The sequence below is a fragment of the Glycine soja genome, chromosome 18, assembly GCF_004193775.1.
Source record: "Glycine soja cultivar W05 chromosome 18, ASM419377v2, whole genome shotgun sequence".
NCBI lineage: Eukaryota > Viridiplantae > Streptophyta > Magnoliopsida > Fabales > Fabaceae > Glycine > Glycine soja.
The window spans coordinates 16,030,051-16,046,163 of record NC_041019.1 but is presented as its reverse complement, the minus strand read 5'-3'; the positions used below and the strand labels follow the sequence as shown (position 1 = coordinate 16,046,163).

General features: G+C 32.6%; 1 pseudogene; it reads left to right on the top strand.

Moving 5' to 3' along the window:
* Positions 1 to 1,237: 1,237 nt before the first annotated feature.
* Positions 1,238 to 15,671, top strand: LOC114397006 (annotated as a pseudogene).
* The last annotated feature ends 442 nt before the right edge of the window (positions 15,672 to 16,113 follow it).

Sequence of the window (16,113 nt, the reverse complement as noted above, 5' to 3'; positions counted from 1 at the left end):
CAAAGTGGCAGACTTAAGCCTAGACAATAGCTCACAATTTTCAACTCAAAGTTAAACTTAAGTTACACTAAAGTAGTAGCTTAAGCCAAGATAATAGTCTCCTTTTTTCCCACTTAAGCCACCCTAAAATACGCTTAAGCCTAGGCACTAGCATCCTTGTTTTTCTTCTAGAATTGGGCTTAAGTAGCACCAATGTGGTAGGCTTAAGCCTTGGCGGTAAAATCTCAAATTTCTCTCTCTTTTTTCTTCCAAAATGGTGTCAAAGTTTTTCAACTCTTCTCCAAATGATCTTTCATCAAATTTCTTACAAAACACAAACAAACAACTCAAGATCAAGCATAAAAAGTAAAAAATTCTAAACAAACTAAATTTTTATTCAAAAACTTAACTAGAAAAGACACAAAGTTCAAAAACATAAAAAGATACCACATAATTACCCCGTCATAACTATAAAATATAAAAATATATGACAATTATGGATCATCTCAATCGACTATTCCTTTTCTTGTATATTTGATTTTCTTAATTGTTTATTTCTTTCAATCTATCATTTTTATCTTTATTTCTTTCAATTTATCATTTTTATCTTTATCTTTATTGTAGAAAATATAAATTGTTTATCTTAAATCCAAAATGTATTGTATCTATTCAAAATATTTATTTATTATAAATTCAATTATATAAAAATGAATATTTTAATTATGCATTACACAAACTAAAATATTAATTTATTTATATTTATTATATAAATATACACTTTAAAATTGAATCAAAGCAATACAAAAGTTTAAAGGCAAATTCTACCATGTCTACATATTTAAGAGGTACTCATACCTTCTTTAGCTGGATCACTTAATTATAAATACATGTACTTAGAGTGTGTTCACCCCAACTTACTTTTAGCTACTTCTCCTTCTCATTTAAAGTTGAGTCACCAAACACATTTTAGTAAAAGCTCTTGAGTAATATGTGTACAATTATCAATATTGGTTGACACAACTAATTATCAACTTGTATCCGTTAATTAAGTAGTCCAAGGTTGAAATATTAATCATGAATATGAAATAAATTATGTTAAAAAGAAAATACTTATCTTATATGCACTCATGACCTTTGACAAAAATTAATTAATAAAATTAACATACTTAACCATATAGTAATTTATGATTAGATTACATGGTAAAAATTACTTTACAAGCAAAACCATAGCCTATTTTCTCTAATATAAATGTGAATTATGGACAGATGGTGGAGTGAGAGTGATGATGGTGAAGGTGTTCCTTGGTGGTCATACTGGAGCGCTGGTGTTAGTAACACAATAGGTCCAGCTATGAGAATTGAAGCACTCAAGTATATCAGTTACCCTGCTCATATATAACATTTAATTAATTTACATATTTATATTGAAAGTGAAAATAAAAAGCAATGGTATATGAATTTATTGTAAAGTATAAATAAAAAATTTGATAACTATTTTGTCAACTATTTTCTTAGGAGCAATAAAGTTTATTACATTTTTTTTATTTCGGTAATAAAAACTTAAACGACAGGTAAAAAGAAAGAGTACTGCAATACATTTATAGAATAAGAATATTTGAGCCAAATAAGTTTATTTTATCTTGAAATTTTGATAATTAATATAATCGATTTTTTTAAGATGTGTGTATTATCTTAAACCACATATATATGAGACGAGGTATATTTTTTATTTACCTAATTGTGTCCCGTCCCCTTATGAATGGAGGTCAAAATTCTGGAATAAGCTTTGAGAATAATAATTATAATTTTATTATTATTATTATTATTATTATTATTATTATTATTATTATTATTATTATTATTATTATCATTTGGTTCCTATAGTTTCATGATTCTTACTTTTTTGGTCCCTATAATTTGAAAGTAATTTTTTTAGTCTCTATAATTTACATCTTAATTCTCTTTTAGTCCCTATAGTTTTGAAAGTGGTTTTTTTAGTCCTTATAATTTGTATTTTAATTCTCTTTTAGTCCTTATAGTTTGAAAGTGGCATTTTTAGTCTCTATACTTTATATTTTAATTTCATTTTAGTCTTTACCATTAAAATATAAATAATATTATCAATTACAATTAACTACAAAAATATTAGCAAGTAATTTGTAACTAATTTATCGTAAGATAATTTGTAATAAAAAAATAATTGATAATTTATAACCAATTTGTAGCTAATTATTTTTATATTTTTATTTTATAGTAATGACTAAAAGGTAATTAAAATACAAATTATTGAGACTAAAAATATCAGATTCAAACTATACATACTAAAAGAGAGTTAAAATACAAACTATATGAACTAAAAATAACACTTTTAAACTATAGAGACTAAAAGATAATTAAAATGTAAACTATAGGGACTAAAAAGGTAAGAATCGTGAAATTATAGGGACCAAATGAGTAATTTAACCTTCTTCTTCTTCTTTTTCTTCTTATTATTATGAAGGAAAAACAGATATAGGTCTAACTGTTTTTCTATTTTTTTTTAATAAAAAGACAGATAATAAAAATTAGTGCATGGATGTAATTATAAGAATAAGATGGATATAAATATGTGTACACCAAAATATTATATTTTTTATATATAATTATAGATTATTTATAGAATTAGGGGTCTTATTAGAGAATGATGATTACCTGTTTACTTCATGTCAAATGCTTTGGAATTTTTATAAGAAAATAAATTATTTTTTAATGGGTAATAGAAAAAGTGATATAATACTTACTTTTTAAGTTATTAAAAATAATTATAAACATTTAAGAAAGTGTATTTAGCGTTCCTTAATATTTATAATGTTTGAGAATTTCTGTGGAATCTGCCTTGGTATTTATGTGATTTTTTTAAATTTCAACACGTGTGATGTTTTTTAGGATGCTATTGTTTTGGCTACTTGCAGGTCCCGACAAAATCATAAAAAATGATTCCAGGTTAGTGCATTATACATCTCACATAAGAGATCAAAGTGGTAATTTGAAATTGTGGAAGTTCAAAAAACCAACAACTAGATGGTTTCAATTTTAAATTTATCAAGGCCTTTTGGGAGATAATGAAGGGGACATAAAGAGATTTTTATATGAATTTCATTCCAATAGGTGTTTTCCTAAGGGATGTAATTCTTCTTTTATTTCTTTGATCCCAAAGGTGAAAGAGCCACAAAATCTTGGAGAGTATCATCCTATATCACTAGTTGGATGTATGTATAAAATCTTGACAAAGATTCTTGGGAGAAGGTTGAAAAAAGTGTTGCCAAGATTAATTGATCAAAAGCAAAGCGCCTTCTTGGAAGGTAGGAACATTCATAGTGTGGAGGTAACAAATGAGGTGGTGGAAGAAGCTAAGAGAAAGAAAAAAAAGTGCACTGTTTTTTAAGTGGATTACGAGAAAGCTTATGATTCTTGTTTTTGGAATTTCTTGTTTTACATGCTCGGTAGACTTGACTTTGGGGAGAGATGGATTAGACAATGTCTCATATCTACACATATATTTGTGCTTGTAAATGGAAACCCAACGGAGGAGCTTGCACCACAAAAGGGATCTTCTTGCACCTTTTCTATTTACTATTATGGCAGAGGGGCTGAGCGGTATGATGAGGGTGACGATTGAGAAGAATATGTTTGAGGGGTTCTTGGTGGGTTGGAACAATGTTAATGTGAACCTTCTCTAATATGTGGATGACACCCTTTTCTTTGGAAAGGCAATGAAATAAAATATTTTGTGATTAAAAGTATATTGAGATGCTTCAAACTTGTCTCAAGGCTCAAAGTTAACTTCTACAAAAGCTCATTTGGAGCTATTGGTGTTGATAGGGGAACTCTTGAAGACTTTGCGGAGTTGTTAAATTGTAGATTGATGTCTTTCCCCTTCACCTATTTAGGTTTACGGGTGGGTGCTAATCTCATAAAAGAACAAATGTGGAGGAATATTGTGAAGAAATTTGAACCAAAGTTGCTTGGAAACATAAGATCTTGTCCTTCGTTGGGAGAGTGTGTCTCATTAAGTCGGTACTTTCATCATTCCCTCTTTTTTACTTGTCTTTTTTTAAGCTACCGATGTCTATTGAGAATAAGAAAATTACTTGGTTTATTTAATGTGTCTCTTCTTGCAAAGTGGAATGGGCACTTTTCAATAGTGATGATTCTTTATGGAAACAAATTGTGGAATCTAAATATAGTGGTTGGAGGGAACTTTGTGAGGAGGAAGACAAGTGTGATTCCTTTTGGTGGAGAGATTTGAGAAAGTGTTATTGTGATCAAAATGGTGAAAATTAGTTTGATAAAACAAGGGAATAATATATTGGTGATGTAGCTTGATAATGTTTTGGGAGGATTGTTGGTTGGGAGGGGATATTCTTATCGTTAAATTCCCTAGATTATATTTAAATTCAGAACAAAAAGGTGTTTTGCTAAAGGATGTGGGTGTGTGGGAGGGGGGTGTTGGAAGTGGGGGCTTAGGTGGAGAAGATGTTGGTTCGAATGGGAAATCCAATAGCTTGCTACATTGGAAGCTTTGTTGGATACATGTAAATCAGAGCAAGAAGGGAGAGATTTATGGAAGTGAAAACCAGATAGATATGGTTGCTTCTCGGTGAAATCAACTTATGGGGCATTGCATGACTTGAGGATTGGGGGGCTTTTCGAATAATCTTCTGGCCAAGGTGTGAGACTTATAGATTCCTCCGAAAGCTCAATGTATGATCTGGAGACTTCTCCTTAACCGGCTTCCGACGCGGGATAACTTAAAAAGAAGAAACGTTCTTCTTGACCCAACTGAATTGTGTCGTGCTTTCTGTAGGCTGCATGAAGAAAATGCTGCACACTTGTTCTTATTTTGCGGGAGATCGAGCCACTATGGCAGAAATGCTTCCAGTGGTTCAAGTATTGCAACGTCCTAGCAGGTTCAATTCAGGAACATTTCACACTCAAAATCCATCCTGTCTTCTTTGTGATACTAATGTGGTGAAAATGTTGTATGGAGTGCTTTTGTTTGGTCAATTTGGAATATGAGGAACAACTGCATTATTCATAATCAACCTTTTGACAAGGAGGGTCTATGGCAGAAATTCTTGTTTGTTGCATGGTTGTGGCTCTCGGGATTGAAGAGTGGCTTCCAATACTCGTTCTCACTTTGGTTGGCGAATACTGGTCCTTGCATTAATTATGGTATCTAGGTGCAGGGTTTTATGTTGTTGTGATCTTAGTTATATTGGGTGATGAGAGCACAATGATATTGCTGTTGTTTTTTTTTATACCTTTGGTGGGATTAGTTCATTCATTTAATGTACGGTTTGGTTACTACTTATTAAGTTGTGTTTTAGCACTCAATACTGAGTAACCATTTGTGGCAAATTGACCCAAATGGGTTACTTTTACAAACTTTTTTTCAATATGGGTTTGTTTTAGAAATATTTACAAACGGGGTCTCTTTTTTACGTAAACCCAACCCTATCCCGCCAACATACATGGCGATTTAAGCCTTGTGCAGACACGTGGAGAAAATCGCCAGGAGTGTTGACGAGACACTTGCATGAGGAAATCTCCAGTCAAACCAGCGATTTAAGGGCTGACATGGACTGGGTCTTGCCAGTGGCAATGGCGAGACCAAGGTGGTGCAGGGTGCAGGTGCAGGCTGCAGTCTAGCGCACAGAGGAGCAGGTTAGGGTAGGCTAGGGCACAGCTTTTTGAGTGGTATCGCCAACAGGACTGGCGAGTTAAGCTGGTATCGCCATTACTCCTAGCAACATAAGGTTGGTGAATTATAAAAAAAGCTTGTCCTAAATGAAAGATGCACGCATTCATCTCTTCCTCGTGACTGTTACGCTTTTCCTGGTGGTGAGAAGGTTTCCTTGTATTCTTCATCTTCTTTTCTTTAGTTCTCTCAAACTGGGCAAGTTAGTTAATATTTTTTGCAATTTATTTATTTAATTGTTTCTGTTCTGATAGTTAAATTAATTATTTTAGGTATTATAAAGTTTATATGTAATGAAATAGTCTTATGTATTAAGTTATTAGTTTTATTTATTAGTTCTGTATGCTATGTTAGTTTTAAGTCTTAGTTTTATATGGTATGCTTAATTTTAGTTTTATATGTTATGAGTTAATTAAGTTATTAGTTTTAGTTATTAGTTTTATATGTTATGGCAGTTTTAGTTGTTAATTTTAGTTATTAGTTTTATAAGTTACGTTAGTTTTAGTTGTAGTTATTGTAAGTTATTAGTTTAGTTATAGTTTGAGTTTTTTATGCTACGTTAGTTTTAGTTTTAGGTCTTTTAAGTTATTAATTTTGTATGCTAAATTTTTTTTAGTTTTACGTATTGTAAGTTATTATTCAAATATATTAAAATTTTGCTATGTTATTTAAATTTTGTATGCTACGTTAGTTATATGGTACGTTAGTTTGTATTAATTTTGTATATATGGTACGTTATTTGTATAATATATTTTGTTATTCAAAGAGTCTTATACTTTGTTATTTATTCAAATTTTAATTATATGGTATATATATATAATTTAATTTTTGTAAATGTACTTAATTTTATGTACAAATAATGTATAATTTTTTTGTCAATTTATTATATTATATTTTATTTTGCAGTATCAATGACATTTTCCTCGTCATGTTCATCAAATATACAAGTCTGGTCCAATTGATGGTGACGTTTTATGGATGCAAGCTAAGCATGTTTCATAACATATTTGGAATGGGGAAGAAGACAGAAAATTACACATCAGACGAGTTGTCCCCATGTATCAAGGTCAAGAAGAAATATCAGAGGAAATTATTTCTCTACTTCGACAATCTGGTTTTTACTGGATTATGAAGATGGGATACTTAAAAATAAATGTGACACTAATTAGTGTCTTGATTGAAAGATGGAGGTCCGAAACACATACGTTTCACATGAGATGCGGAGAGTGTATGATTACTCTTCAAGATGTCTCTGTTTTATTAGGTCTCCATGTTGATGGATCATCATTAATTGGTCCAACAAATCTTGATTGGGCTGATTTATGTGAAAAATTGTTAGGAGTCAGACCACAAGAAGGTGAACTTCAAGGTAGTGTGGTTAAATTAAGTTAGTTGGCTCACCATTTTTCACAATTAAATAACCATTACGGTAATGTGCAACATCTAAAAAGGTTTACCCGTGCATGGATCCTTAGATTCATAGGAGGTGTCCTATTTGTTGACAAAAGCAGTAACAAAGTTTCCCTAAGGTACCTGCAATTTTTACGTGACTTTAGAGAGTGCAGCACGTATGCATGGGGACCTGTCGTGCTTGCTTATTTATATAGAGAGATGTGTAGTACCACCAATTACAAAACTAAATCAATCGGAGGTATGTGCATCTTAATCTAAATGTGGGCATGGGAATGATGCACAACTTTGGCTCCAAAGATGACTCCTCCCATAATAGAAAATAAACCACTCAGACACACGTTAGTTGTTCAAAAAATTAGATTTCATTTGAAAATAATGGTTAATGTAACGTATCGGCAATGATGATTTCATAATTTTTTGTAGGTGGCTGCGACGTGGAAATCAACATATTGACAATAATGATTTGATAGTTTTTCGTCGCAAATTGGATATTATGAAACGACATGAGAAAAGAACATCGTAATGTATTTATTAAATAATAAATAATATGTCATATTGCAGTGAAAATTAACAACTGTGTTGTTATATGCCGTTTCTATGGGAGTCTTACACAGCAAATGTTATGTCAGCGCTGCCTCCAATTTGTTTGGTTGGAAGTGTAGCGTGGTGCACAGTGGTGCCACTCATGTGTTTCCAAGTTACTGGCACCAACCCGATAGAGTTTTGAGACAATTTGGAATGCAACAACCAATTCTAGGGTGTCCTTCGCAACCCACCCTTGAATTTACATGGCATAATGCTAAAAGGCAAACAAGATGAAAATTGGGGGCAACTGTTCGCCCCAATGATCAGTCAATGGAACAATCGAGTTGATTTTAGGGTCGACGATTATCCTCGACAAGAGGGCCTATTGAGCTTTAACTCCAATTACATGGTCTGCTATAGGCGAAAAACAAAGATGTTTGTTGACCCAAAAAATGCAAACACAACTACATTGGTATGTTTTTGTTTTTTGAATATTTAACTTCAAATTATTTTTTTAATCATGGCCATTAATTTGCTCACCCTAATAATTGCAGGCTGAAGTTGCAGTACGTAGTGTCTCCTCAAGGAAGGAATACGTGGACAGTTGATGATCTCGTGCCTTATGTAGAGAAAATAACGATTTTATCGGAAGAGCAAGAAAGAATCATTGAGTCTGTGTCACATGGTCCAGCAACAGACCATCAATTTCCAGCACAATAGTTTCACATTCTCCACTCAAGTGTTGAAACTCAAGGCATAGGCAGATGAAGGGAGGCTTTTGAAGCGGAAGAATATTCCTAACAAATGGCGGAGCGTGGCCATGGAATGTATTACACACCACCAACATTTTCTCAGTATCTGACACAGACGTATCAGTATCCTTTCAAAGGTCAGCACACTAATACTTCTGCAAGCGAACACTCGTCCGGTGGTGTTGCGGAAACACATCCTATTTTTTCGTGGCCTACTATGACCCCTTCACAACAACATGATGCTCAATTCCAACACCTAATGCCCCATTAGGTACGCAATAGAATGTACCCGAAGCAATACCTGATATGAGTGACTTATTAGGTGTTGATTTGCGTCACCAATTTTCTGCTGAGGTTGACCAAGTAGAAAGCGGGAAGACATCGGGGCAGAAAAAATCCTGATAGACAAGCACGAAGATGGGATTGACCATGCGACACATCCTCACGTCATCACGGACATCATAATGAATGATTTCCATGTCTCTGTTTAAATATGTTATTGTATGTTTCTCATTTGAATTTGACACTTAATCTATCGTATGTAGTTTATGAAGGATACAGTTTATGTCGCGCATCAAACTATAATAATAAATAATGTTAAAAAAAACTAAAGTACACAAACCAAAATAACTAATGTTACTAACTAACGATTTCATTGAAGACCACAAACTAAATACATTCAACAAAACTTCAACCAATACAAGTCACTCGTCTAACATACATAAATCAATTAAATGAACAACTCCCATGGTCAGATTGCATTGGACATCGACGCTTGTTGTGTCCTTCTGCTCCACATCTACTACATTTTTTGTTGGTGCTCAGATGGTTCGAGCCAATCCATCTCATTCCTTATCCTTGTTGATTTTGGCCGACCTTTTGCACGAATTGTAGTTGGGTCAGGGATAAGTGTCCATGCGTCATCAGAAGGAGAAATTGTCGCTTCATTCCCAAGAGACCACCATTGTGCGGAGTAAGCTTTTAAGATGTGTTCATTTGTATAAACAACATCTATATATTGGTAGTAGTTCATGTTCACGTAACCACAAGCTGCAATAATGTGTGAACATGGATAGTGAAGTGCAGAATATTTTCCGCATTGACAATAATGGTCATTCAAGTTAACTGCCCGCTTTTGTCCGCCACGTTGTGTTATAAGATTGAAGGTCTCCTCTACTTCAAACCTTGTCGACTGGATATCATAGACGCGAACGATGTGCGAACAAGCTTGTTCTTGATTTTTTCTAAGTTCTTTAACAAGCTTAGAACAATATACTTGTCCTTCATTTAATTGTCTTTGGGCTTGGCGACCATGATCAACAAAGTATTTTCAACACCTACTATATGTTGATTTGACCAACACTTTTATGGGTATGTTGCGACAATCCTTCAAAACCTTATTTATACATTCTGAGAGGTTGGTTGTCATGTGGTCATATCGACGTCCTTCGTTATCATAAGTCATGGTTCATTTTTCCTTTGAAATGCGATCAATCCATGTTGCTATGGTTGGACTCAGTTGACGAAATCTTTCTAAATTTTGATAAAAAAATATGCTTGCAAGGAGTGTAGCCTGCATGAAATTAGTTAGCAAGAACAATTTTAAGTATATATGAAACTTAAATTAACGTGATCATGATAAATTAAATCTTATCCAATTTCTTCAACATTTCTTTTTGTTTAACATTGTTGAATTTGCGATTGAAATTGCTTGCTATGTGCCGGACACAGTAAACATGATAACCGTGGGGAGGTTGCCAACCAAGTGCTTCGTTAGCCACAACAGACTTGATACTCGCGTAACGATCAGATATGAGACAAAACCATTTTTATCTGTGATGTGTTCACGCAAGTGTGCCAAAAACCATGATCACGTTGTTAACGTTTCACCTTCGACCACAGCAAATGCTAAAGGAAGGGCACCACCATTTCCATCTTGCGATGTGGCCATTAAGAGGGTTCCACGGTATTTTTCGTATAAATGTGTGTCGTCAACTTGTATGATTGACTTACAATACTTGAAAGCCTTTTTACATTGATCAAAAGTCCAAAACACTCTATGAAACTGACGGTGTTCGCGACTAACCGTATTCCCAACAATAAAATCATCATGTAGTATTTGAAAATAGGATCCAGAAGAATGATTTTGCATGTTTGTTAGCCACGATGAAAGTTTCGCATATGACTCTTCCCAATTGCCATATTCAATTGCAATGGCTTTTTGTTTCGTCATCCAAGTTTTTTTGTACGACACCTTATAGGCAAATTCACTGTTTATCCTTTCTTGAATCAAAGAAACTTTTATTGATGGATCTTCTCTGATCATGCCTGTTAATAAAATAACCAAATTTAAATAACCAAATTTAAATAACAAATAACGCAAAAGTAGCATAATATGAAGGCGAAAAATGTACCTACTACACAAGTGGCAATTAAATCTGAATCAAGCTTCTCGTGATCTTGTGTCATAGTCATATTCAGACATATGTGTGGTCCACCCCATTGTGTGACTTTCCATGAATCAGTTTTTTTAGATAAAATTGCCCTCATATAAAAAGGGCAAGGACACTCTTCGCTTTTATTCGAGCAACAAACGATATACTTGTTTGATTTGCTTTCAACAACTTTAAAACTTTGATGCACCTTCATAACATATTGTTTCAGTGCATTTTGACCGCATCTTTACTATCAAAATCCATGCAAACATATAATTGTTGTCCAACATTAAAATTCGATGGCATCTCCAACCCGCAAATGTCCTCCTGATCAGGATGACTCCAGTTGATATTGTTATAATGCAAAGCATCATTTCAAAATGGATTTTGAATTTGTTCTACACCTAATAGTTAAAAATAAAATTTAGGTCAATATCACAATCGTACTTATTTACCATTAAATACAATTGTCATAAAATGATAAATGTATTTACCTATTTTTTTATTTAATAAATTATACCTTCTACTGGGTGAATAATTCTTACTGGATGAATCATGTCGGTGGCTTCATCGTCTGTATTAGATATACCGTCAACACTATCATCTTCATCTAAAGACTCTTCAACGTATGAGTTAGACACAAGATAATCATCATCACCATTATCTTCATCACCATGTAAATTGCTTACATTTCTTGGCGGTTCCGCCTCATTATTAGATAAATTATTTCCACATGATGTAAGAGAATTTGCAGAATGAAATATAGAACCACCAGCCACATCCTTTTCTATGTACAATTCCAGAACTGACATTTGATCTTGTTGGTGAAAACTTTCGATCATAGTTTTAACATCTTCGTCATCACAAATTTGCAACACAACATACTTTCCTGAAACTAAAAATCTACAAGTGATAGCATAAATAATTTCATTATTTTGTAACTTTACCTTATCTCCAATTTTTTTTCAAAGCATTGAAACTAATTCCACGTTTAATCTGAATCGCTTTTTTACTGCCTTCAAAGATTACACCATCAATCTCTTCATATACTCTTCCATTGAAATACAAGATTGTTATAACCAAATTGATCATAAACCTACAAAAACAATATTATAAACAATTAATCATAACAATAATAAATTCAAATTACAAAAATCTAATAACAAAAAGCCTCTTTACTAAAAATTCAAACGAAAACTTTATTGTAACAAAAAATTAATTACTTCAAATAAATATCATGCCACAAACTTAAAAAACTTGTACGCTTTCAAAGTAGAAATTTTAAAGGCACATCAAACCATCAATTGAGTTGCTATTATAAATAATTAATCTTAACAATAATAACTTCAAAATAAATTAATTTATTTAAAAAATTACTACACTGAAACTTCAGCTTAAAATTTTATTGTAACAAAAAATTAATTACTTCAAATAAATATCATGCCACAAACTTAAAAAACTTGTACGCTTTCAAAGTAGAAATTTTAAAGGCACATCAAACCATCAACCAAGTTGCTATTATAAATAATTAATCTTAACAATAATAACTTCAAAATGAATTAATTTATTTAAAAAATTACTACACTGAAACTTCAACTTAAAATTTTATTCTAACAATAAATGAATTACTTTAAATAAATATGATGCCACAAAATTAGAAAGCAAAAACGCTTTGAAAGTATAAAATTTAAAGGCAGAACAAAGCATCACAGAATCTTTCAAAGTAAATATTTTAATTATATTACAAAGCATCAAAGAAGTTACTATTATAAATAATTAAAATTAACAATAATAACTTCAAAATAAATAAATCTAATTCAAAAAATACTACAAACTTCAAATTCAAATTTTATTTCAGACTAAAAATAATTATGTCAAATAAATATGAGGCCAGATAAATATTTGATTGACAAACTTTAAACACACTTAAAGCTCGGAAATTTTAAAGCCACAAGAATAAAGCATCAACACCAAACTAATCTAACACAAAACATATTACAAACTTCAGATTCAAACTGTATTCCAAACTCAAAATAATTACTTCAAATAATTTGAAAGTTGAAGGCTGAGAAATTTGAAAGAAAGTTGAAGACTGAGAAAATTCAAGGTTCAAAAATTTTCAAAAGGCATGAAAGCATAGCAAGGAGGGTTTCCATTTAAAGGAATTGTACACCACCTAACTCACCAGCCCGAGCTGCGAGACCAGCATCTTGTCTCGCCAGTCAAAGTGGCAAAAGCCACCGCTGCCCTAGCCTGTGCCCTAAACCCTGCTGCCCTAATGCCCTAGCCTGACATGCCCTCTGCATCATTCACTGCATGGTTGTGTCGCCAATAGCAGTGGCAATACCACTGGCTATTTCGTCAGTGGTAATGGCTACACCCAATCCACGTCACGCCCAAATCGCCAGTCAAACCAGCGATACCCCATGCATGTTGTCTCGCCATTCCTCCTGGCGGTTTTCGCCACGTGTCTCCACCTCAACCATCTCGTCATGCATGCTGGCGGGATGGGTGTAGCTTTACGTCCAAAACAAACCCCCCTGGAATTAGTTTGGAAACAGACCCATATTGGAAAAAAGTTTGTAAAAGTAACCCATTTGGGTCAATTTGCCAACCATTTGTTGGGGCTGAGAGATCTTGCTCTCGGTGTTATTTTGTAATTTGATACGGTATCTCTTATGCCCTTTTAATGATATAAGTTTTTTGCCAATAAAAAAAACTTCCACGTAAGAGAGGCTTGGGTTTTGTTAATAAGGATCCATTTGGAAAGTAGTTGAATTTTTATTTTATATATGTTTTTAGTTTTTACCTGGTGCTGAATTAATTTGTTTCATACATTATTCTTTAGTTTGAGATGGAGAATTCATTTATTGTTTATGGGTTTACCATTTTATTCTATTTTATTGTGTGTGTGAGATGGAGAATTCAAGTATTGTGCTGGAAAAATAATAGAAAATCTTATAATTTAAGCCTTTTCTCTATAATTGTTACTTATATATAGTTTTTAACCAAATGTCTTTACTCAGTTATGTTGATGGATATTCTAGTATATAGTTAAAGATACACTTTTCCTTGCACATAACCTCTTTACAATGTTACTCCTCCGTAAGCACCTCCACGAATGATGGTAGGGTGTACCTTTAAAGATACTACGACGCTTAAGTTAGAGGTGAAGAGGTATGCAAGTATCAAAATATAAGTTAGAATGAAATTTGTTTACCTGAATCTTGATGGTCCTTTTTTATAGAAGTGAAATTGGATGATAAGATCTCAATTTTCCTCATGAGATAATGTAAATAGAAAAAAAATATGATTTTATCTTATCTTTCCTCTGATAATAGATCATTTTCAATATTTCGAGATATCTCCATCTTTCTAGTAGAAACTAAAAATTTCCTCTTACCTTAATTAGGCTTGTCAGATTTTTCTGAAATTCGAGTAGACTACTCGGCTGGCTACTGAGTATGGATGTTTTCCGAGTCCGAGTAGTACACCTTTGTTCATTCCTTGTTGTTGGAGGGGTATCAACATTTGCATTTCTAAAGGTTAGGAACTCTTTCAAAACAGGGCAAATCATTTTAGTCTTTAGCTCGTATCGCCTCTTAATTTCCCAATCTGTATGGGAATTTATGTGAGGTGTGAATGCAACTCAACTTTCAATTTGCTCATCTTTGCTTATGCCTATTTGTAGACTAGCTTGAAGACTAGCAGCAAGTTGGCACACCCAAATGCTTTCCCTTGGATATTGGCTATGCTTCCTTAACCTTATTTTTGATGGATTTACAAATGCAACTCATGATTTCTTGAAAGCAAGGTGATGTAAGACAAACATATTCTCTTGAAAGCAAGGTGATTTAGACTCTTGCACTTTCAGACTTTCTTGATATATATTTTTATATATTTTTTAGTGATACCAATACATTTTTTAACATATTCTCTTTTATTAATTAAAATTTATTGAAAACGATGTAGTGCAAAAGTGAGACCTATACAATTTTGTGTTTTTTAATAATTTATTTAAATTGTGGATAGTGAGTAAAAAAATATGTTGCTAGCATTTTGTTTGTTGCTACCAAGGACATTGGTTAAGAAATCAATAAGTGGAAAGTTTTTTTTAGTTGAGATTGCATTTTAAATCACATTTGGGTATATGTTTTTGTGTGTGAATCTGGAATATTCGATCAGAACTTAACCCAACTCTTACAATTTCGGAACCAAAATTAGTGATTCACTCTGCCATGATGATCATGTCGCTTTTAGGCGTTAAACTATGTTGACTTTTTGTTGCTTTTACATGTCAAAATTTTAGCTTCTTTCTTTGGCTTTGGATATTGATTTCTCAACATTGTTTGGCTTTCAAAATGAAAGACAATTCTTTTGGTTGAGAACATCTCAAATTTTGATTTAATGATGATCTATTGCTGATTTTTTGAACTATTGGTCTGTCTTACTTAGGTACCCAAATACAAGTGCATGGAATGTAATATTGGGCATGAATTTATGGGATATTTATGGGATATTTGAGGCGGTTTGCTTTTGCAAGAAGCATCCAGATGCAACATGGGATATTTTTCTCTATTGTTGTTGTGGTGCTATAGGCCAGAATTTCGTCTTTTTGACAATAAACCGTTTTGGCTCTTTGGTTAATACCACCATCACTACCACTTGCAAATTTGTTAGCATTGTGATGTCTTCACTATTGAGTGGGAATCCCCTATCAACAAATCAAGGCAATGGGGATGCGTTCTTATGGTATTCTCTGGATTATCATATCAAATCTACCTCAAGTGGCAGAAGCTGCAGAGATTGCAGAGAAAAGCCATGTGAAGATGAACAACTTTCAACAGTGTTGAATTAAAATGTTAATGCTATTGTAGCTCATTAGTTTACCTTTCAAGTCCAACTGTAGTTATATCAATATAACCTTTTTTGTCAACCCCATTTAGATTTAAACATAGGATTAAGTATGTGATTGAATAGATGCTTTTTTTTTTCTTTTTAGAAGTTAAGGGGGGATTTACTTGTATTTTTATTTCCTGTTTTAATTTTTCATTTTTACTTTTTTAATTATAAAATTGTCACGTTATTTTTAATTGTTTATTGTTTTTAAAGATTAGTGCAGAAAATACTGAATTTTTCTTGTGTTTCCTGTACAAATATATTTGAAAACAAGAAACAAATTAAAAACAAGTAGCAGTTTTGTAATTAAAAACTAAAAGTACAAGGAAGACTAAAAGTTTATGCTTCATTTCTTATTTGTTCGTACTAT